We start from the raw sequence: 25,288 nt of genomic DNA on the forward strand, positions 1-25,288 counted from the left end.
ATCAAACATCGCAACGACATAACTAGACCCGCCTCTGTTAAGTTACTGTGAGAGGGAACGAAATTGGAAGGAGTGAACCTAACAGCCCCCAGTGGTTAAAGAGTTTAATACGTTTTTATTTTTATTTAACTAGGTAAGTCAGTTAAGAACATATTCTTATTTCCAATGACGGCCTACCCCGGCCAAACCGTAACCCCTCCCTATCATGGCCAGTTGTGATACAGCCTGGAATCGAACCAGGATCTGTGTTGACACCACTGGCACTGAGATGCAGTGCCTTAGACCACTGCACCACTCAGGAGGTCAATAAAATAAAAAAGCCAGTCACAAGTAGTCAAACCATTTTTACACTGGTCAAAGATAAGAATACCCAAAGATGATCAAGACAGCAGCAGTGGAGATCAATCACCATATTTAATCAAATAAACTGTCAAATTGATCATATTGGTTCATTTGTTTTAGACTAGTAATGGTGTTTGACTGTCAATGGGTAGAGCATAGACCTTGGACGATAATCCCAAAATACCAACAATTTTATCAAGGACATTTGACTGATATTGATAATTTCGATAAGTAGCCTATAGTAGATAAATGTGAAATTTGAAATGAAATCAGTCTGCTAATATGTGCTAAGGGCTATTGTTAAGCAGTAGTTGTTGTAGTAGGAGTAGTAGTAGCAGTAGCAGAAGTAGTAGTGGTAGTAGCAGTAGTAGCAGCAGTAGCATTAGTAGCAGTAGTAGCATTAGTAGCAGTAGCAGTAGTAGCAGCAGCAGTAGTAGCATCAGCAGTAGCAGTAGTAGCAGCAGCAGTAGTAGCATCAGCAGTAGCAGTAGTAGCAGCAGCAGTAGTAGCATCAGCAGTAGCAGTAGTAGCAGCAGCAGTAGTAGCAGCAGCAGTAGTAGCATCAGCAGTAGTAGCAGTAGCAGTAGTAGCAGCAGCAGTAGTAGCATCAGCAGTAGCAGTAGTAGCAGCAGCAGTAGTAGCAGCAGCAGTAGCAATAGTAGTAGCAGCAGCAATAGCATTAGTAGTAGCAGCAGTAGCATTAGTAGCAGCAGCAGTAGCATTAGTAGCAGCAGCAGTAGCAGTAGTAGCAGCAGCAGTAGCATTAGTAGCAGCAGCAGTAGCAGTAGTAGCAGCGGCAGCAATAGCATTAGTAGTAGCAGCAGCAGCAATAGCATTAGTAGTAGCAGCAGCAGCAATAGCATTAGTAGCAGCAGCAGTAGTAGCAGCAGCAGTAGTAGCAGCAGCAGTAGCAATAGTAGTAGCAGCAGCAGTAGCAGCAGCAGCAATAGCATTAGTAGTAGCAGCAGCAGTAGCAATAGTAGTAGCAGCAGCAGTAGCAGCAGCAGCAATAGCATTAGTAGCAGCAGCAGTAGTAGCAGCAGCATGTAGCAATAGCAGCAGCAGCAGCAATAGTAGTAGCAGCAGCAATAGCATTAGTAGTAGCAGCAGTAGCATTAGTAGTAGCAGCAGTAGCATTAGTAGCAGCAGCAGTAGCAGTAGTAGCAGCAGCAGTAGCAGTAGTAGCAGCAGCAGTAGCATTAGTAGCAGCAGCAGTAGCATTAGTAGCAGCAGCAGTAGCAGTAGTAGCGCAGCAGCAGTGCCGTAGTAGTAGTAGCAGCAGTGGTAGTAGCAGCAGTAGTAGCAGCAGTAGCATTAGTAGTAGCAGTAGTAGCAGTAGTAGTAGCAGCAGTAGTAGCAGTAGTAGCAGCAGTAGTAGCATTAGTAGTAGTAGTAGTAGCAGTAGTAGCAGCAGTAGTAGTAGTAGTAGTAGTAGTAGTAGTAGCAGTAGTAGTAGCAGCAGTAGCATTAGTAGCAGCAGTAGTAGCAGTAGTAGCAGCAGCAGTAGCAGCAGCAGTAGTAGCAGTAGTAGTAGCAGTAGTAGCAGCAGCAGTAGTAGCAGTAGTAGTAGCAGCAGGCTGGTGCAGCAGCAGCAGCAGCAGCAGCGGCATTGCTGGTGCCGCCAGCAGCAGCAGTAGCAGCAGCATTAGTAGTAGTAGTAGTAGCAGTAGTAGTAGTAGTAGCAGTAGTAGTAGTAGCATTAGTAGCAGTAGTAGCAGCAGCAGTAGCAGCAGCATTAGTAGTAGTAGTAGGAGCAGTAGTAGTAGTAGTAGCAGTAGTAGTAGTAGTAGTAGCAGCAGTAGCATTAGTAGTAGCAGTAGTAGCAGTAGTAGTAGCAGTAGTAGTAGCAGCAGTAGTAGCAGTAGTAGTAGTAGTAGTAGCAGTAGTAGCAGTAGCAGTAGTAGTAGGTCTAAGGGTACGGTAATGTACAATAGTAGACGAACTGGTGCACATTAATGTCATAAACTTATTGTATTTATCGTAAACGTTATAATTCAGTTCATTTATCGTGATATGGGTTTTTGTTAATATCGCTCATCTATAGTAGGACAACTGTCTGTCAAAGACCTTATAATTTATAGTAGCCATATAATGTATTTGCATATTGTGGCCAGGTTATTTATTGAATCAGGTTTCAGCTCTGACAGTTGCATCACACAAATTGCATAGTATTTTATTGATTGCCATTGTCAAGCTGTCTACCTCTCAGAAATAAAGTTCTGTCCCTTTAAAAAAAGAAATACTTCTCACCCCCCTACACCCACACCCACACCCAGCCTGCTACCTCATGCATCAGCTGTCTACATAACTGCTCTTCCTTGCAATATTTAGTCACTGAGTGTAGAGGGAGAACTAAAACCTCACGCCGTCTGTCTGCTTACAGTCCATGCACTTAAGGACATATGTGGAAAACGCCTACTTCCTCTCCCACTTATCTACACTGAAAATAAGGTAAAAGCTGAATGCATTTTACTGTCAATCCTGTTTTTTGTTGTGTGGATTTATGGCTTGAGAAATGTGTGTAGTTGGTAAGCCAGACAGATCAGTTGTGAGTGTTGCTTCAAGCAAGGTGTGGTGTGGTGTGGTGGGATGTGTGTGTATGTGTGTGTATTTATTTATTTATGTGTGTGTGTGTGTGTGTGTGTGTGTGTGTGTGTGTGTGTGTGTGTGTGTGTGTGTGTGTGTGTGTGTGTGTGTGTGTGTGTGTGTGTGTGTGTGTGTGTGTGTGGTATCAAAGTCTGAGGTAATTCCTCGGTCTTATCGTGTGTCTTGAGCCTGGTGTGCACCAAAATGTCAAATCAAATTAATTGCGGGCTTATGCCTACTAATAAATTAGTAATCGGGTATCACAGGGTTTTGACTGTGAAGAGATGCGCAGTACTTTCTGTACTATTATTTGATGAATAGAGAGGGCGGCCAAGTGGAAATATTAAAATATATATATCTTGACAGTCAATAGAATCCAGAACAGTTACTGTCAATTCTGAAAAGTGGAATGACCTTTTCCTAATTTCTCAAAAAGAGTTTCATTTCAGAGAGAATTGAACATTTCAGAGAGAATTGAACATTTCAGAGAGAATTGAACATTTCAGAGAGAATGGAACATTTCCGTGAGAGCTGAACATTTACACAAGAGCTGAACATTTCAAGACATTTCAGTGACTCAGGGCATTTCAGTGACTCAGGATATTTCATAGGAAAAGTGCCGCAGGTCAGCTCATGTCCTGTTTTTTTGTATTTTATTGCATCCCTGATTTGAGCAAGTCTAACTGGGAACCCCCTTGTGCTACACGCCTTTTCTCACTTCTTCTCACAGTCTCTTCAGCTTCCTCCTTAAAAACAAAGCCAAATACTCATGCAGTTTAAGAGGATACTTCTCCTCAAATATGGTCTGTTGACTACTGTATATGGAAACACTGCTCTCTGCTCATAGGTTCTTCCACAAACATTGGAACCATTTCAAGTAGGGCACCACAGCAATTTTCCAGAGTATGTGCCTGTGTTTATCCTGTGGTATATTAGACTACATCTGGTGGTTTCTTGGCCCATTGTAGACCACATATGGTGATTGCTTGACCCGCTCCATCTGTATACTGAGTTGCTCTCACTATCTTTGTCACGCTTCTTGAGTGTGTGACTTCGACACTGCACAAGAGGCATTATCACAGAAATGACGAGGACACTTCAGCAACTGCCACTGTGTCTCTTATGTGCCAACAATAGCACAGAGATAAGACCAGAACCTTCCACGGGAACATAGTAATTACACTCTATAACATTTTCAAGATATTGAAATTGATGATTTGTTTTGGAAAACAGCAGTGTGTCTCTCTGAAATGGGTTAGAGGGTTTATCAGGTTTGGGATGGGGAGCAAGGTTGATCTATCTTATTGTCTTTGCAGTTACATAGACTGAGTTTCAGTGAGTATACACAGTATACACACACAATGTCATTTTATGCATTCCCATGGAGAAATACAGCTAACAGAGCAGGTTCATATGAAAAAAAAGACTAGTGTATTGATCAGCAATGAGCACATACAAACCCAGACCAGCCATCTCAAAACCATGGGTGTCAAATTATATAAATTATAAAGCATTTATTTTATAGTTCACCAGATGGTGAGATGGTTGCTGAATAGTTGTTCCAAATGGCTTATTATAAATGGGTCAGGCCATGCCAGGGCGGTGAAAGAATGTGGAACGCTGGGCGTATCAACATCTATTTTCCTCCACAGATGAAGAGTTGCAGAGAGGGAGGTACTGGCCATATTTTAAGTCACTTTAGCGCTCTTCAAGAGGGCCTTTTTTTCCTTAAAAAAAAAAAAAAGATCCATTATGCTACAGAAGCTCTGGCTCTCCCTGGTATTTCACCTACCTACTTGACGTCATTTGCCATTTATGAGGGTTGCCCGGGCAACATCCATCCTCCCCGGGAGATATGTCTGATGGACAAGACAGGGTTTACTCTTTGTACATGTTTTAATTGCCTTCGATACAGTGGTAATAATACATGTAGGCCATTGAAGTACATCAGGGCATGAAGAAGAAAACATGGGAATGCATATAAAAATAGCATATCAAAAGCTGTTTTGGCATGATATCTCATTAGTGCTTCTCATCTCATCCTAACATGATATCTCATTAGTGCTTCTCATCTCATCCTAACATGGGCATCTAGCAGAGGAGGCTGGTGGGATAGGAGGACATGCTCATTGTAATGTCTGGAATGCAATAAATGGAACGGAGTTAAAACGTGGTTTCCATATGTTTGATGTGTTTATACCGTTCTATTTCATTCCAGTCATTACAATGAGCCCGTATAGCTCTTCCCACCAGCCGTCCTCTGGCACCTAGCTACATATTGTGTTAATGGCTGTTTTGGAGCTCCAAGGGTATCGTGTGCCTTAAAGTGGTAGTAATGTAGTTCAACATGAGATGATGTGATCTGGTATTATTGCGTGTTGCAGGCGATTAAGGCCAGACACCACACCCTAATAGGGTAATTTCTCCCCTTAATCATATCACAATCAACTTACAAGTATTCAGAGCCCTTCACTTTTTACACATTTTGTTACTTTACTGCCTTATTCTAAAATGGATTAAATTATTATTTTTCCTCAGCAATTTACATACAATACCCCATGACAAATGACAAAGTGAAAACAGGTTTACATTTTTTTTGCAAATTTATTAAATATAAAAAACAGAAATACATTATTTACATAAGTATTCAGACCCTTTGCTATGAGACTCGAAATTGAGCTCAGGTGCATCCTCTTTCCATTGATTATCCTTGAGATGTTTCTACAACTTGATTGGAGTCCAACTGTGGTAAATTCAATTGATTGGACATGATTTGGAAAGGCACACGCCTGTCTATATAAGGTCCCACAGTTGACAGTGCATGTCAGAGCAAAAACCAAGCCATGAGGTCGAAGGAATTGTCCTAGAACCTGATGATCACTCTGACAGAGTTCCTCTGTGGAGATGGGAGAACCTTACAGAAGGACAACCATCTCTGCAGCACTCCACCAATTAGGCCTTTATGGTAGAGTGGTCAGACGAAAGCCACTCCTCAGTAAAGGCACATGACAAAAGGCATCTAAAGGACTCTCAGACCATGATAAACAAGATTCTCTGGTCTGTTGAAACCATCTCTTTGACCTGAATGCCAAGCCTCACGTCTGTAGGAAACCTGGCACCATCCCTATGGTGAAGCATGATGGTGGCAGCGTCATGATGTGGGGATGTTTTTCGGTGGCAGGGACCAGTCAGGATCGAGGGGTTAGATGAACGGTGCAAAGTACAGAGAGATCCTTGATGAAAACCTGGGGCGAAGGTTCACCTTCCAACAGGACAACGACCCTAAGCACAGATCCAAGACAAGGCAGGAGTGGCTTCGGGACAAGTCTCTGAATGTCCTTGAGTGGCCCATCCAGAGCCCGACTTGAACCCGATCGAACATCTCTGGAGAGATCTGAAAATAGCTGTGCAGCAACACTCCCGAATCCAACCTGACAGAGCTTGAGAAGATCTGCAGAGAAGAATGGGAGAAATTCCCCAAATACAGGTGGGCCAAGCGTCATACCCAAGAAGACTCGAGGCTGTAATCACTGCCAAAGGGGATTCAACAAAGTACACTACCGGTCAAAAGTTTTAGAACACTCATTCAAGGGTTTTTCTTTATTTCGACTATTTTCTACATTGTAGAATAATAGTGAAGACATAAAAACTATTAAATAACACATGGAATCATGTAGTAACCAAAAAACGTATCTGAAGCAGCACACCATCACTCTCCTTCTTGGTAAAATAGCCCTTACACAGCTTGGAGGTGTGTTGGGTCATTGTCCTGTTGAAAAACAAATAACAGTCCCACTAAGGCCAAACCAGATGGGATGGCGTATCAATGCAAAATTCTGAGGTAGCCATGCTGGTTAAGTGTGCCTCAGGGCCTCCCGGGTGGCGCAGTGGTATAAGGCAAGAGATTCTGGGTTCGAGCCCAGGCTCTATCGCAGCCGGCCGCGATCGGGAGGTCCATGGGGCGACGCACAATTGGCCCAGTGTCGTCCAGGTTAGGGAGGGTTTGGCTGGCAGGGATATCCTTGTCTCATCGCGCACTAACGACTCCTGTAGCGGGCCGGGCGCAATGCACGCTGACCAGGTCGCCAGGTGTACAGTGTTTCCTCAGACACATTGGTGCGGCTGGCTTCCGGGTTGGATGTGCATTGTGTTAAGAAGCAGTGCGGCTAGGTTGTGTTTCGGAGGATGCATGGCTCTCAACCTTTGCCTCTCCCGAGTCCGTACGGAAGTTGCAGCGATGTGCCTTGAATTCAAAATAAATCACAGACAGTGTCACTAGCAAAGCACCCCCACACCATAACACCTCCTCCTCCATGGGTGACAGTGGAAAATAAACATGTGAAGATCATCAGTTCACCCACACCTCAACTCACAAAGACACGGAGGTTGGAACCAAAAATATCAAATTTAGACTCTAGACCAAAGGACAAATTTCTACTGGGCTAATGTCCATTGCTCGTGTTTCATTGCTCGTGTTTCTTGAAGCAATTCAACCACGAAGGCCTGATTCACAGTCTCCTCTGAACAGTTGATTTTGAGATGTGTCTGTTACTTGAACTTTATGAAGCATTTGTTTGGGCTGCAATCTGAGGCTGGTAACTCTAATGAACTTATCCTCTGCAGCAGAGGTAACTCTGGGTCTTCTCTTCCTGTGGCGGTCCTCATGAGAGCCAGTTTCATTATAGTGCTTGGAGGTTTTTGCGACTACACTTGAAGAAACGTTCAAAGTTCTTGAAATTTTCCGTATTGACTGACCTTCATGTCTTAAAGTAATGATGAACTGTTGTTTCTCTTTGCTTATTTGAGCTGTTCTTTCCATAATATGGACGTGGTCTCTTAACAAATAGGGCTATCTTCAGTATACCACCCCTACCTTGTCATAACAGAACTGATTGGCTCAAACACATTAAGAAGGAAAGAAATTCCACAAATGAACTTTTAAGAAGGCACACATTTTACTTGAAACCAATTCCGGGTGATTACCTCATAAAGCTGGTTGAGAGAATGCCAATAATGTGCAAAGCTGTCATAAAAGCAAAAAGTGCCTATTTGAAGAATCTCAAATATAAAATATATTTAGATTTGTTGAACACTTTTTTGGTTACTACATGATTCCATATGTATTATTTCATAGTTTTGATGTCTTCACTATTATTCTACAATGTAGAAAATAGTCAAAATAAAGAAAAACCCTTGAATGAGTAGGTGTTCAAAAACCTTTGACCGGTAGTGTACTGAGTAAAGGGTCTGAATACTAATGTAAATGTGATATTTCAGTGTTTTTATTTGTAATACATTTGTAAAAAAAAAGATATAAAAACCTGTTTTTGCTTTGTTATTATGGGGTATTGTGTGTAGATTGATGAGGGGGAAAAGCAATTAAATCTATTTTATAATAACGCTGGAACGTAACAAAATGTTGAAAAAGTGAAAGGGGTCTGAATACTTTCCGAATGCACGGTATTCCAGTTGAACGTAGGCACAAATAAAAAATCTGTCTGTATTAAAAAAAAAACTGAAATATTTTATTAAAATATGCAACTGAGGCGATATCTCATTAAATATTCACAAATTTGCATACAATGGGACACTGGATGAAGTCCGCCTAATATTTTGGTTTCATTTTGTTAAGACACTCTAACTTGTCCAGAGCAGATTGAAAGAAAGATTGTGGATAAATTATTCTTTCAATCTGTAAAATATTAGACATGTACTTCAAATGCAAATCGAAATTATTGATCTAAGTCCACTTTAAAGTGGATAAAATTACAATTAAAATGTTGATGACAGTTGTATGATGAACTAAAGAAAATATACATTTCCATCAAGTTTTTGAAATGTTTCTGTTAACCTTTTGAAAATACTAATATTAATGGGCCAAAACACAAACAAACCTCAAAATGTATAGGTAGATGCAAAAAATGTCATTTCAGCCTGTGAAGCCTGGCCTTAATTTGCAATAGCGTGTGTGTGTTATTATTGTATTTTATTAACGTAGGCCTTGTCTACTTATTTTACCTACACTACAGTTTTTACCATATGTCAATGACTCTATCAAGCAAGAGGAACTTTTTTTTAAATTATGGATATCAATGCATCACCTTTATCAGATACAGTATTTCAGCAAGCCAAGTGTTGATGAAGTGTTACTGTATCTGTCAATCATGGCTGGAAAACAATAGAGGTATACTGTACAGGCAGGGTACCTGGTTCAGAGCTCTGAGACTATTTAGTGTTGATGAAGTGTTACTGTATCTGTCAATCATGGCTGGAAAACAATAGAGGTATACTGTATAGGCAGGGTACCTGGTTCAGAGCTCTGAGACTATTTAGTGTTGATGAAGTGTTACTGTATCTGTCAATCATGGCTGGAAAACAATAGAGGTATACTGTATAGGCAGGGTACCTGGTTCAGAGCTCTGAGACTATTTAGTGTTGATGAAGTGTTACTGTATCTGTCAATCATGGCTGGAAAACAATAGAGGTATACTGTATAGGCAGGGTACCTGGTTCAGAGCTCTGAGACTATTTAGTGTTGATGAAGTGTTACTGTATCTGTCAATCATGGCTGGAAAACAATAGAGGTATACTGTATAGGCAGGGTACCTGGTTCAGAGCTCTGAGACTATTTAGTGTTGATGAAGTGTTACTGTATCTGTCAATCATGGCTGGAAAACAATAGAGGTATACTGTATAGGCAGGGTACCTGGTTCAGAGCTCTGAGACTATTTAGTGTTGATGAAGTGTTACTGTATCTGTCAATCATGGCTGGAAAACAATAGAGGTATACTGTATAGGCAGGGTACCTGGTTCAGAGCTCTGAGACTATTTAGTGTTGATGAAGTGTTACTGTATCTGTCAATCATGGCTGGAAAACAATAGAGGTATACTGTATAGGCAGGGTACCTGGTTCAGAGCTCTGAGACTATTTAGTGTTGATGAAGTGTTACTGTATCTGTCAATCATGGCTGGAAAACAATAGAGGTATACTGTATAGGCAGGGTACCTGGTTCAGAGCTCTGAGACTATTTAGTGTTGATGAAGTGTTACTGTATCTGTCAATCATGGCTGGAAAACAATAGAGGTATACTGTATAGGCAGGGTACCTGGTTCAGAGCTCTGAGACTATTTAGTGTTGATGAAGTGTTACTGTATCTGTCAATCATGGCTGGAAAACAATAGAGGTATACTGTATAGGCAGGGTACCTGGTTCAGAGCTCTGAGACTATTTAGTGTTGATGAAGTGTTACTGTATCTGTCAATCATGGCTGGAAAACAATAGAGGTATACTGTATAGGCAGGGTACCTGGTTCAGAGCTCTGAGACTATTTAGTGTTGATGAAGTGTTACTGTATCTGTCAATCATGGCTGGAAAACAATAGAGGTATACTGTATAGGCAGGGTACCTGGTTCAGAGCTCTGAGACTATTTAGTGTTGATGAAGTGTTACTGTATCTGTCAATCATGGCTGGAAAACAATAGAGGTATACTGTATAGGCAGGGTACCTGGTTCAGAGCTCTGAGACTATTTAGTGTTGATGAAGTGTTACTGTATCTGTCAATCATGGCTGGAAAACAATAGAGGTATACTGTATAGGCAGGGTACCTGGTTCAGAGCTCTGAGACTATTTAGTGTTGATGAAGTGTTACTGTATCTGTCAATCATGGCTGGAAAACAATAGAGGTATACTGTATAGGCAGGGTACCTGGTTCAGAGCTCTGAGACTATTTAGTGTTGATGAAGTGTTACTGTATCTGTCAATCATGGCTGGAAAACAATAGAGGTATACTGTATAGGCAGGGTACCTGGTTCAGAGCTCTGAGACTATTTAGTGTTGATGAAGTGTTACTGTATCTGTCAATCATGGCTGGAAAACAATAGAGGTATACTGTATAGGCAGGGTACCTGGTTCAGAGCTCTGAGACTATTTAGTGTTGATGAAGTGTTACTGTATCTGTCAATCATGGCTGGAAAACAATAGAGGTATACTGTATAGGCAGGGTACCTGGTTCAGAGCTCTGAGACTATTTAGTGTTGATGAAGTGTTACTGTATCTGTCAATCATGGCTGGAAAACAATAGAGGTATACTGTATAGGCAGGGTACCTGGTTCAGAGCTCTGAGACTATTTAGTGTTGATGAAGTGTTACTGTATCTGTCAATCATGGCTGGAAAACAATAGAGGTATACTGTATAGGCAGGGTACCTGGTTCAGAGCTCTGAGACTATTTAGTGTTGATGAAGTGTTACTGTATCTGTCAATCATGGCTGGAAAACAATAGAGGTATACTGTATAGGCAGGGTACCTGGTTCAGAGCTCTGAGACTATTTAGTGTTGATGAAGTGTTACTGTATCTGTCAATCATGGCTGGAAAACAATAGAGGTATACTGTATAGGCAGGGTACCTGGTTCAGAGCTCTGAGACTATTTAGTGTTGATGAAGTGTTACTGTATCTGTCAATCATGGCTGGAAAACAATAGAGGTATACTGTATAGGCAGGGTACCTGGTTCAGAGCTCTGAGACTATTTAGTGTTGATGAAGTGTTACTGTATCTGTCAATCATGGCTGGAAAACAATAGAGGTATACTGTATAGGCAGGGTACCTGGTTCAGAGCTCTGAGACTATTTAGTGTTGATGAAGTGTTACTGTATCTGTCAATCATGGCTGGAAAACAATAGAGGTATACTGTATAGGCAGGGTACCTGGTTCAGAGCTCTGAGACTATTTAGTGTTGATGAAGTGTTACTGTATCTGTCAATCATGGCTGGAAAACAATAGAGGTATACTGTATAGGCAGGGTACCTGGTTCAGAGCTCTGAGACTATTTAGTGTTGATGAAGTGTTACTGTATCTGTCAATCATGGCTGGAAAACAATAGAGGTATACTGTATAGGCAGGGTACCTGGTTCAGAGCTCTGAGACTATTTAGTGTTGATGAAGTGTTACTGTATCTGTCAATCATGGCTGGAAAACAATAGAGGTATACTGTATAGGCAGGGTACCTGGTTCAGAGCTCTGAGACTATTTAGTGTTGATGAAGTGTTACTGTATCTGTCAATCATGGCTGGAAAACAATAGAGGTATACTGTATAGGCAGGGTACCTGGTTCAGAGCTCTGAGACTATTTAGTGTTGATGAAGTGTTACTGTATCTGTCAATCATGGCTGGAAAACAATAGAGGTATACTGTATAGGCAGGGTACCTGGTTCAGAGCTCTGAGACTATTTAGTGTTGATGAAGTGTTACTGTATCTGTCAATCATGGCTGGAAAACAATAGAGGTATACTGTATAGGCAGGGTACCTGGTTCAGAGCTCTGAGACTATTTAGTGTTGATGAAGTGTTACTGTATCTGTCAATCATGGCTGGAAAACAATAGAGGTATACTGTATAGGCAGGGTACCTGGTTCAGAGCTCTGAGACTATTTAGTGTTGATGAAGTGTTACTGTATCTGTCAATCATGGCTGGAAAACAATAGAGGTATACTGTATAGGCAGGGTACCTGGTTCAGAGCTCTGAGACTATTTAGTGTTGATGAAGTGTTACTGTATCTGTCAATCATGGCTGGAAAACAATAGAGGTATACTGTATAGGCAGGGTACCTGGTTCAGAGCTCTGAGACTATTTAGTGTTGATGAAGTGTTACTGTATCTGTCAATCATGGCTGGAAAACAATAGAGGTATACTGTATAGGCAGGGTACCTGGTTCAGAGCTCTGAGACTATTTAGTGTTGATGAAGTGTTACTGTATCTGTCAATCATGGCTGGAAAACAATAGAGGTATACTGTATAGGCAGGGTACCTGGTTCAGAGCTCTGAGACTATTTAGAGCTTCTGCTGCTTCTTTTTGTCAGGACACCAAGTTATTGATGTTCTATTTTTACAGTGTCAATTCGCTCCCTCCCTCTCCTTTTGGTTGCCAAGCAATCGACCAAGGGACCCGATTGGAGAATGATGTGCTGCTTGCTGGACATCTTGACTCTGATTTCAGTTGGCTAATAAACTCCTTTTAATAGGGGGTGGATGATACCCGTGAGATGTTTGGGGGGTTTGATGTGATCTAAGATGTTAAATGCCATTGCTATTTCACCCTTTCACATCTGTTGGATGAAGCAACTACCAAGCATGAGAGAAATAAATTCACTGGGAGGCATTTCCGTTTATTGACTTGATACAGACGTCAGATCTTATTTTTATCATTATTATCGTAGCAAAATAATTCTGCAGCAACAGGATTTTAATGTTTTAGTCCATAATGTTGCTTGATAGGTGGTTAGGCGTTTACAGTGCATTCGGAAAGTATTCAGACCCCTTCCACTTTTTCAACATTTTGTTACGTTACAGCCTTATTCTAAAATTGATTAAATTGTTTTTCTCCCCCCTCATCAATCTACACACAATAACCCCATAATGACAAAGCAAAGGCAGGTTTTTAGAAATTTTAGGAAATTTATCACAAATAAAAACACTGAAATATCACATTTCCATAAGTATTCAGACCCTTTACTCAGTACTTTGTTGAAGCACCTTTGTCAGCGATTACAGCCTCGAGTCTTCTTGGGTATGACGCTACAAGCCTGGCACACCTGAATTTTGAGAATTTTTCCCATTCTTCTCTGCAGATCCTCTCAAGCTCTGTCAGGTTGGATGGGGAGCGTCGCTGCACAGCTACTGTCAGGTCTCTCCAGAGATGTTCAGGTTCAGGTCTGAGCGCTCTGGAGCAGGGTTTCATCAAGGATCTCTCTGTACTTTGCTCTGTTAATCTTTCCCTTTCCCCTGACAAGTCTCTCAGTCCCTGCCGCTGAAAAACATCCCCACAGCATGATGCTGCCACCATCATGCTTCACCGTAGGGATGGTGTCAGGTTTCTTCCAGACGTGACGCTTGGCATTCAGGCCAAAGAGTTCAATCTTGGTTTCATCAGACTGAGAGTCCTTTGGCAAACTCCAAGTGGGCTGTCATGTGCCTTTTACTGAGGAATGAATTCCATCTGGCCACTATCATAAAGGCCTGATTGGTGGAGTAATGCAGAGATGGTTGTCCTGGAAGGTTCTCCCATCTCAACAAAGGAACTATGGAGCTCTGTCAGAATGACCGTCAGGTTCTTGGTCAGCTCCCTGACCAAGGCCCGGCCCTTCTCACCCGATTGCTCAGTTTGGCCGGACGGCCAACTCTAGGTGGTTCCAAACTTCTTCAATTTAAGAATAATGGAGGACACTGTGTTCTTGGGAACCTTCAATGTTGCAAACTTTTTTTGGTACCCTTACCTAGATATGTGCCTCGACACAATCCTGTCTTGGAGCTTTACGGACATTTCCTTAGACCTCATGGCTTGGTTTTTGCTCTGACACGCACTGTCAACTGTGGGACCTTATATAAATAGACAGGTGTGTGCCTTTCCAAATCATGTCCAATCAATTGAATTTACCACAGGTGGACTCCAATCAAGTTGTAGAAACACCTCAAGGATGATCAATGGAAACAGGATGCATCTGAGCTCAATTTCGAGTCTCATAGGAAAGGGTCTGAATACTTATGTAAATTAGGTGTTTCTGTTTTTTATTTTTAATATATTTTCCAAAAAAATCTAAAAACCTGTATTCGCTTTGTCATTATGGGTACTGGGTGTAGATTGATGAGGACATACTTTTAAAAAATCCAATTTAGTATAAGGCAGTAACGTAACAAAATGTGGAAAAAGTCAAGGGCTTTCCAAATGCACTGTAGCTGGACAAAAGTAGGGTACACAAAAAGTGTTAGTGTGGGTTTTCAGGGAACTTTTAAGTAAATCGCAAAACTCATCTGCATTTCCTGCTGCGCAGGAATATTCTCAGCAACAAAAGAGTGATCGAATTATGATCCTACACCTGTAATTTACTGACTTGAATGTTGGTATCAAATCAAATGTATAATGCAGTGGCCTGACATTATTAGAGGGATACATCTGGTTTGAGTTTTCATAGATTCAAATTAATTTGATATTAGATTAATGTATTATTGACTACAGAGTTATTACCATTATTGTGTTGTCGTCAGTGTAATATTTGCAGGTAATGAGATAGGTCTTTGGAGGTTTGTCTCTACAACGCTTAGATATGGCAAAATTAGGGCAGGCCAGAATATTGGACAAGGTTGCATTTAGCCATACACCCAGATAAAAGGGTCCAAACGAAACAGTGACATGACATAATATGCCCTGTGTTGTGTTACTGGGGACGTGACCAACCTCCTCTCTTTTTCCAAGAAACTACAGAGATACCAGCTAATATAGGAATAATTGACATTGTTATGAAACTGTGAGAATACTGCCAACATTTGACGGGAATAGACTTGGTTCAGTCTTGTTGCGGTAATGTTCAGACCTCAGAACCGTTCAACGCTGCATGATTTCAGATATAAATTGACAAAATTGTTTGGTTGCATTCAAAGTCTTAATGCTTTATTTAAATGACCTTCACAGCATATCAAACCAGAAACATTTGTTGGTTTAGCACGGGTCCAAAACCAGTCTAAAAGGTGTAACGTCAAAGCAATATTCCAGTATAACATACCATCACCCTGCATCATAGGCCCACATCCTTGAATCAACAACACAGGGATCTTTATTAGCTGTCATTGTAATCCTAATCCCCATAATGCATTTAGGAAAAAGGGATTTTCTGGGGTAATCTACTGCTGTGTGAATTCAATTACACTTAATCTGACCCCGTGCCATTCCAAGAGGAAGACAAGGGCTGTGCAAATGTTTTATCTCCCCTTAATTGATTATAGCGCTCGCAGAGATTAGGAAAAGCCTGTCCCACTTGCTCTCTTTCATTGGCCCCATAAAAAATTCAGCGCCGTTCTAATGGAGAGAAATCCTGTTCTACTATTTACCCCCTATACACTGGAATGAGACCAGACACACCTTTCCCTGGTGCTGCCATTCATAATACGTATACACGATGAATCATATTGTAGCTAATTTGAGATGTAGCCTGGACCGGGACTCAAACCCAAGTTCAGCGACTGTCAAACCAACACTTTAACTATTACACCAAGAGTTACGAACCCCTTGATGAGGTCGCTAGGTGATGTGTTAAAGGGATAGTTCACCCAAATTCCAAAATTACATTTTGGTTTCCTTACCCTGTAAGCAGTCTACGGACAAGGTATGACAGCAATCTATGCTTTGGTTTTAGCTTCCCTGGCACTGTTTCCAAATGCATTTGTGGCACAAATCCCCATTCAAGTCATGGGACCCGATTTATAAGAATTTTTCGCAAGTCACAATCAATTTGAGTTACTTTCGGATGATTTGGACATAATAACGCAAAAAATTAAAATATCAGTCCCATGACTTGAATGGGATTTGTGCCACAAATGCAAAAAAAAACCTTGGTTAAGGTCGCTACAATATCATACTCTCTTAGAATTAGTGGTGACTCTAGGAACCCTGGAGTTCCTCAAGGAACCCTGGAGTTCCTCAAGGAACTGTGGAGATCTTCAAGGAACCGTGGAGATCTTCATTTACATTTACATTTAAGTCATTTAGCAGACGCTCTTATCCAGAGCGACTTACAAATTGGTGCATTCACCTTATGACATCCATCCATCCTATCTTCAAGGAACCCCTGGAGTTCCTCAAGTAAACATTGCTAGTCAATGGTTCATATTTGCACCTTTGGTTAGTTGAGAGGTTCTTGGAGGAACCTTTAACATTTCAAAGGGTTCATGGAGGAACCCTGGACTGGAGGTGTGGCTTAGTAGGGGCGTGGCATTGAGTTAGATCTTTTTAAGCCACCCGTGGGCATAAATGTCATTCCTGTTCATGTGTTATGTTTGATTGTCATCACAATGTTTATTTTCCAAACATAAAGAAGTGACTGTGTTGAGCTTCACAATCCATTTGGGATACTTTTGAAAAATGCTAATATCGTTCCCATGATTTGAATGGGAGTTGCGCCACAAATGCTGAAACATTAGAATGTGGAAACCTATGCGGAGTCAGATGAAACGTCAACATCCTGTTTTCAGGGATACAGTATTTTCAACCTAATGTCAATTTCCCCTTAAAAACAGATGTTGGAGCTCCTTTCTACGCCTGCTACGTTTGCTTACTGCCAGAGAAACTAAACCGAAGCATGGATTTGCTGTCATAATTCGTCCCTAAACTGTTTACAGGATAAGGAAACCCATTTACAATTTTGAAATTTGCGTGAATTATATTTACCATTTGATTACAATACAACATAACAGATGAACAGGGATGACGTTTAGGCCCAAGTGTGGCCTAAAATATCTATATGAAAGCCACGCCTCTACTAAGCCACACCTCCAGTCCGGGATTCCTCCAGGAACCCTTTTCTACATTTAAACATTAAAGGTTCCTCCAAGAACCCCGACAACTAACCAAAGGTGCAAATATGAACCATTGACTAGCAATGTTTACTTGAGGAACTCCAGGGGTTCCTTGAAGATCTCCACGGTTCCTTGAAGATCTCCACGGTTCCACCAGTTCTAATCGTGTATGTTTTGCATATCAATTGCAAAATTGTGTAGGCCTAATCACACTGTATTCCTAAATTCTTCAAAAAATTGATAATAATAAATATTAAATGGGCAATCTGCAGTTGCTACATCCATTTTTGGACATATAAATTCATTATATGTAGGCTGCCCATTGATTCTTGAAGAATATAACTTAGAAATGCCTCATAACTCAATCATAACTCAATCACGCCTCCAACTCAATCATCAAGTTTGTAGACGACACAACAGTAGTAAGCCTGATTACCAACAATGACGAGACAGCCTACATGAAGGTGATGAGGGCCCTGGGAGAGTGGTGCCAGGAAAATAACATCTCACTCAACGTCAGAAAAACAAAGGAGCTGATCGTAGACTTCAGGAAACAGCAGAGGGAGCACACCCCTATCCACATTGACGTGACCGCAGAGGAGAAGGTGGAAAGCTTCAAGTTATTCAGCGTACACATCACTGTCGATCCGAAAAGGTCCTCCCTCATAGACAATGTGGTGAAGAAGGCAACAGCCCCTCTTCAACCTCAGGAGGCTGAAGAAATTTGGCTTGGCCCCTAAAACCCTCACAAACCTTTACAGATGCACAATTGAGAGCATCCTGTCGGGCTGTATCACTGCCTGGTACGGCAACTGCACCGCCCACAACCGCAGGGCTCTCCAGAGGATGGTGCAGACTGCCGAATGCATCACCAGGGGCAAATTACCTGCTCTCCAGGACACCTACAGCACCCGATGTCACAGGAAGGTCAAAAAGATCAACAAGGACATCAACCACCTGAGCCATGGCCAGATATCATCCAGAAGGTGAGGTCAGTACAGGTGCATTAAAGCTGTGACCGAGAGACTGAAAAACAGCTTCTATCTCAAGGCCATTAGAATGTTAAATAGCTATCACTAGCCGGCTTCCACACGGTTGCGCAACCCTGCACCTCAGAGGCTGCAGCCCTATATACAGTTGAAGTCGGAAGTTTACATACACCTTAGCCAAATACATTTAAACTCAGTTTTTCACAATTCCTAACATTTAATCCGAGTAAAAATTCCCTGTCTTAGGTCAGTTAGGATCACCACTTTATTTTAAGAATGTGAAATGTCAATGAATTTCGGCCCATTCCTCCTGACAGAGCTGGTGTAACTGAGTCAAGTTTGTAGGCCTCCTTGCTCGCACATGCTTTTTCAGTTCTGCCCACAAATGTTTTATAGGATTGAGGTCAGGGCTTTGTGAAGGCCACTCCAATACCTTGACTTTGTTGTTCTTAAGCCATTTTGTTACAACTTTGGAAGTATGCTTGGGGTCATTGTTTTCCTACCTCATGATGCCACCCCCACAACATGATGCTGCCACCCCCGTTTTTCACTGTTGGGATGGTGTTCTTCGGCTTGCAAGCCTCCCCCTTTTTCCTCCAAACATAATGATGGTCATTATGGCCAAACAGTTATATTTTTGTTTCATCAGACCAGAGGACATTTCTCAAAAAGTACGATCTTTGTCCCCGGATGTGCAGTTGCAAACCGTAGTCTGTTTTTTTTAATGGCGGTTTGGGAACAGTGGCTTCTTCCTTACTGAGCGTCTTTTCAGGTTATGTCGATATAGGACTCGTTTTTACTGTGGATATAGATACTTTTGTACCTGTTTCCTCTAGCATCTTCACACGGTCCTTTGCTGTTGTTCTGGGATTGATTTGCACTTTTCGCACCAAAGGACGTTCATCTCTAGGAGACAGAACGTGTCTCCTTCCTGAGCGGTATGACGGCTGCATGGTCCCATGGCGTTTATACTTGCGTACTATTGTTTGTACAGATGAATGTGGTACCTTCTGGCGTTTGGAAATTGCTCCCAAGGATGAACCAGACTTGTGGAGGTCTACAATTATTTTCTGAGGTCTTGGCTGATTTATTTAGATTTTCCCATGATGTCAAGCAAAGAGGCACTGAGTTTGAAGGTTGGCCTTGAAATACATCCACAGGTACACCTCCAATTGACTCAAATGATGTCAATTAGCCAATCAGAAGCTTCTAAAGCCATGACATAATTTTCAGGAATATTCCAAGCTGTTTAAAGGCACAGTCAACTTAGTGCATGTAAACTTGGAATTGTGATACAGTGAACTATAAGTGAAATAATCTGTCTGTAAACAATTGTTGGAAAGATTACTTGTGTCATGCACAAAGAAGATGTCCTAACCGACTTGCCAAAACTATAGTTGGTTAACAAGACATTTGTGGAGGTGTTGGAAAACAAGTTTTAATAACTCTAACCTAAGTGTATGTAAACTTCCAACTTCAACTGTACATAGACTTGGAATCACTGGGCACTTTAATAATGGAACACTAGTCACTTTAATAATGTTTGCATACTGGTTTACTCATATCATATGTGTATATACTGTTTTTTATTCTATTGTATTTTAGGCAATGCCACTCCGATCTAATATTTATATATTTTTAAATTTCATTCTTTTACTTTTAGATTTGTGTGTATTGTTGTGAATTGTTAGATATTACTGTACTGTTGGAGCTAGGAACACAAGCATTTTTCTACACCCGCAATAACATCTGCTAAATATGTGTGAACAATAACATTTTATTTTATAAGCTTAATTCAACTGTCATACCCCATCAGAACCAATAATATTAACTTATTTTACTCCAACGTTTGTAAACAAAGTAAATGTAAACAAACACTACATATGTAAACAGACACTACAAATGTAAACAAACACTTCAAAACATGGTTAAAATTATAATTTTGATATCATGGATGCTCCGTCCTCACATCCATAGCTCTGTTATTAATTTGAGAGTGGTTACATTTCTCCAACCTCATACCCCAGCCTTTCCCTTAACAGGCGGGGACCAGCTTTGATATTGTTTCAACTGCTGATTGACGTTTTAAGTAAACACGGAATTACTTTGGAATTTCGTCATCGTAAAGCACTCTGTCGCCCCTCTTTACTGCACACTTCCCTTCCCAATCCACTGTGTGGCTCAAGAGCCACAGCTGTAACCGATAGAACATGATGAAGGAATAATAAATGCAGTCGGCGGTTAAAGCTCCGTGAACGTTTGAAAATAATATCAAATGTATCCAGACCTCTGCAATAGCATTTCACGCACATCATTGTACCTATTTTGTTTTATGTACTCCGTTCTTTCGTTTTATTGAGGGAGCGGACAGACAATACCATTTTCCTGTGGGTAAAACAAAGCTATTGCGACACGATTGATTTGCTAATTTATTGTACAAGAAAAACGGACACTTAAGTAAGTAGAGCAAACTCACTGAAATAAATGTAAAAACGTGTCTTATGAATACGTTTGAACATGTTTAGAAATAGGTCATATTAAAACACACTACATCGCTGTGAGTGCACCCCTCGGCGCACTGTTGCCATGTTCCCAGTTTCCTCATGGGTGTGGTGATTAGATTGGTTGGTGAACATTCTGTCAAATCCTGACCGAGTTGCGCGAGTCCCTGGCCCTTTAAATCAGTTAAATTGTCTTAAAATTAATACCGCTATCGTGACATTTCTTTCACAACCGACACCATGTTTGCCATTTGAAAACGGACTATCGCGACACTGATTGGAACGACGTGGACAGTCCCCAAAAAAATCCAGTTTCAGGTAATAACGTGTGCTAAACGAGCTGAACCTCTTGGCATTTTCTTGCTTTTATTTCCTGCTTTGGGTACACCCTATACAATACGGTTTGATATCGGCCTTTGTTTTGCATTGAGGTTGCAAAACATTAAGAGATGAATTGATACATTAAAAATCCCATATATTGAATAGTGTTCATCATAATAGCTACTTATATATCTTTCAAGGCTTGCTGTTTTTCTCACCGAAGCTTTTATTGGTGATGATTCGGTGTTATCGAAACGCGGCCTTGCACGTCTGACGGAAATAAACGACCTACTGTAGGCTATAGATTAATAAGACTATATTCACGATTATAATAACGACGCCTTATTCAGATATGTAGAGCAAGATACCGGTGGTATTCAGTTTTCGTCTTTTTATTTTTTTATTTACATTTATCAATTATAGATGCCATTCTGTTCATTTGAGCGGCAACTTGTAGCAAGCCTGCTAATGTAACGGGGCGCATATATTGCTTAATTTGCTGCATATTTTGTCTTGAAAATACCTGCCACGATCATTGATATGGGTTTGGAGATATAAAATATCTCAATATGTCATTTTGTCAAAGCAACACGTGTTCAAGAATCTGTCAGAACAGAGAAGAACCTTCAAGTTCAGTGTTGAGGTGCTGTTACAACGTAACAATATTGTAACAAAGTTGGGACTTTCATATATCATATCTCTCTGATTGTATCCACAATCCGCATTAAAATGATTTGATGCCATTTTCCTATAGTTTCTTACAATACGCCTGTTGTCTAGTCCTGTAACTAGCGCACTGTTTGTTTTTGCTGTAGTTATTATTTATACAGTGCATCTGCAGTATGATACAGTTTAAAACAATATCATGGCATGTTTAATAAGGCCTCAGACCAGACCAGTTGAGGTAATGCAGTGTTGTAAACAGCATTACCACTATCTGTTATCATAGTATGTCAACTTTGACCTGTAATACTGTAGCTGTTTGTGATCGGGTAGGCAATAGAACAAAAACATGCTGGGTATGTTTTAGTAAGGTGTATCTTGTTACAGTGGCTATGCGATAAGTGGCAAATGATTTATTAGAGAAGATATGAAGATCATGATTGATATGCATCTATCGTATACTGCATGCATTTCATGCATTTCCTAATGTCTGCACTTGTAAATACTCAGCTTGTCCGGGAAATAATTAGCCTATCTGGGCAGTCAATTCGTGTGTTATAATTCTCCAGATGTTTGGAATAGTCATTCTGGGAGGTGAACAAGTTGTCACCTTGTAGGGCTTCCACGTCTCCTTTTGTGACATTTCATACTCACATCACACTCTGTCACAGTGTGACGTGACCAATATCTACCACTCCAAACATTCACAATAACATTCTTACAACCATGGCTTTTGACCCACCTGTTACAGTGGTTTAACACAAAACACATATCAGATCAAACCCATTCATAAGTCTTATTCAGCCAGCAATACCAATTCACCAGAGACAATGTTACTTTGAAAATTAATCCAATCTTCAATTTAAAGCTGGATACATTTAGGGCTGGCACAATTACCGTATAACTGTGTAACTGACGGTTATGAATGAAGACCGTAAAACTGTCATGAAAATAAAATATTGGTCATAACCATAATAATAAAATGTAAATTTTTTTAAATATATCATTTGATTTTTTGAGGAGTGGAACGAACAGCTGACTGAAGACGGGACAGCCTGGCATTGGTGTGGTTGTTTCTGTGGTAGCGTGGATTCTTAATGTGATTAAACTTGGTTGCTCCTTTGCTGAAACAAACAAGGTGTCGTAAGTAAACAGTCTACATGCCATGCTAATGTAGAAATGGTAATTTCAAGTAATGTTAAAGGTAGACACAGCAAAATGACCTTTGCCACTAGCAGTGCTGCAGATACTGAGATGAGTGAGATGCAAGACTTTGCTCCCACACAGTCACACGCAGTATCTGCCATGTACATTGGGTTCGCTTCGTGCTGTTAGAGCATGGTAGGTTCAGACCAAAACAGCTGAGAAGTTTAGCCGAGCCTTGCACTACAAAGGTCTTCATTTTTGTGTGACCCACTATGCTGTTTGCTTTCTGCATTTACGTCATATCACTGAGTCTACCGTTTAACTGATGTGGCTCTGTAATGTCAGTTGAGTTTCATATAATAAAAAAAATCACAGCACATATTGATGGGTACTCTTCCTGCTTTTACTTCCTACTTTGACTTCCTGCTTTGCTCCTATGGGTACACTCGCAATGGCCGCCAGTCCACCCATTATGCCATCATTGACTTGAATGAGGATGCCAGTTCTATTCATTCTATTTCAATGTAGCACATGCAGTCAGGAGAGGAGGAGAGTGGAAAATGTGGCTACTTTGAAGAATCTCACTTTTTTTTGGTTACTACATGATTCCATATGTGTTATTTCATAGTTTTGACGTCTTCACTATTATTCTACAATGTAGAAAATAGTCAAAATAAATAAAGAAAAACCCTGGAATGAGTAGGTGTGCCTAAACCTTTGACTGGTTCTGTAGACACACCTTCAAATTAGTGGATTCTGCTATTTCACCCACACCCATTAAATAGTACCCGTAAAATACCAGTCTCAACGTCAACAGTGAAGAGCGACTCCGGGATGCTGGCCTTGTAGGCAGAGTTCCTCTGTCCAGTGTCTGTGTTCTTTTGCCCATCTTAATCTTTTCTTTTTATTGGCCAGTCTAAGATATGGCTTTTTTTTGCAACTCTGCCTAGAAGGCCAGCATCCCGGAGTCGCCTCTTCAGTGTTGGCGTTGAGACTGGTATTTTGCGGGTACTATTTAATGAAGCTACCAGTTGAGGACTTGTGAGGCGTCTGTTTCTCAAACTAGACACTAATGTACTTTTCCTGTTGCTCAGTTGTGCACCGGAGCCTCCCACTCCTCTTTCTATTCTGGTTAGAGCCAGTTTGTGCTGTTCTGTGAAGGGAGTAGTACACAGCATGGAATAGCCTTAATTTCTCAGAATAAGAATAGACTGACGAATTTCAGAAGAAAGTGCTTTGTTTCTGGCCATTTTGAGCCTGTAATTGAACCCACAAATGCTGATACTCCAGATACTCAACTAGTCTAAAGAAGGCCAGTTTTATTGCTTCTTTAATCAGGACAACAGTTTTCAGTTGTGCTAACATAATTGAAAAAGTGTTTTCTAATGATCAATTAGCCTTTTAAAATGATACACTTGGATTAGCTAACACAACATGCCATTGGAACACAGGAGTGATGGTTGCTCATTATGGGCCTCTGTACACTATGTAGATATTCTAGAAAAAAATCAGCTGTCTCCAGCTACAATAGTCATTTACAACATTAACAATGTCTACAGTCGTGGCCAAAAGTTTTGAGAATGACACAAATACTAATTTTCACAAAGTTTGCTGCTTCAGTGTCTTTAGATATTTTTGTCAGATGTTACTATTGAATACTGAAGTATAATTACAAGCATTTCATAAGTGTCAAAGGCTTTTATTGACAATTACATGAAGTTGATGCAAAGAGTCACTATTTGCAGTGTTGACCCTTCTTTTTCAAGACCTCTGCAATCCGTCCTGGAATGCTGTCAATGAACTTCTGGGCCACATACTGATTGATGGCAGCCCATTCTTGCATAAACAATTCTTGGAGTTTGTCAGAATTTGCGGGTTTTTGTTTGTCCACCCGCCGCTTGAGGATTGACCACAAGTTCTCAATGGGATTAAGGTCAAAATATCAATGTTTTGTTCCCCAAGCCACTTAGTTATCATGTTTGCCTTATGGCAAGGTGCTCCATCATGCTGGATAAGGCATTGTTAGTCAAACAAACTGTTCCTGGATGGTTGGGAGAAGTTGCACCTCGGAGGATGTGTTGGTACCATTCTTTATTCATGGCTGTGTTCGTAGGCAAAATTGTGAGTGAGCCCACTCCCTTGGCTGAGAAGCAACCCCACACATGAATGATCTCAGGATGCTTTACTGGCATGACACAGGACTGATGGTAGCACTCACCTTGTCTTCTCCGGACAAGCTTTTTTTCCAGATGCCCCAAACAATCGGAAAGGGGATTCATCAGAGAAAATGACTTGACCCCAGTCCTCAGCAGTCCAATCCTTGTACCTTTTGCAGAATATCAGTCTGTCCCGGATGTTTTTCCTGGAGAGAAGTGACTTCTTTGCTGCCCTTCTTG

The 25,288-nt window shown here is 40.9% G+C and overlaps 1 protein-coding gene across 4 annotated transcripts in view; it reads left to right on the forward strand.

Annotated features, from left to right (window-relative positions):
* The first annotated feature begins 2,669 nt into the window (after positions 1-2,669).
* Positions 2,670-25,288, forward strand: part of LOC115109037 (guanine nucleotide-binding protein subunit beta-4) — a 48,047-nt gene continuing 25,428 nt past the window's right edge. For 2 of the 4 annotated variants that reach the window (XM_065009553.1, XM_065009555.1), the window contains exon 1: positions 2,670-2,793. The gene's annotated coding sequence lies outside the window, so the exon portion shown is untranslated. Of the gene's footprint in view, positions 2,794-20,860; positions 21,081-25,288 lie in introns of those variants that run through there. The other 2 variants (XM_065009552.1, XM_065009554.1) reach the window with 1 other exon arrangement.

This window comes from Oncorhynchus nerka, linkage group LG25 (genome assembly GCF_034236695.1).
Source record: "Oncorhynchus nerka isolate Pitt River linkage group LG25, Oner_Uvic_2.0, whole genome shotgun sequence".
In the NCBI taxonomy this organism is placed as follows: Eukaryota; Metazoa; Chordata; class Actinopteri; order Salmoniformes; family Salmonidae; genus Oncorhynchus; species Oncorhynchus nerka.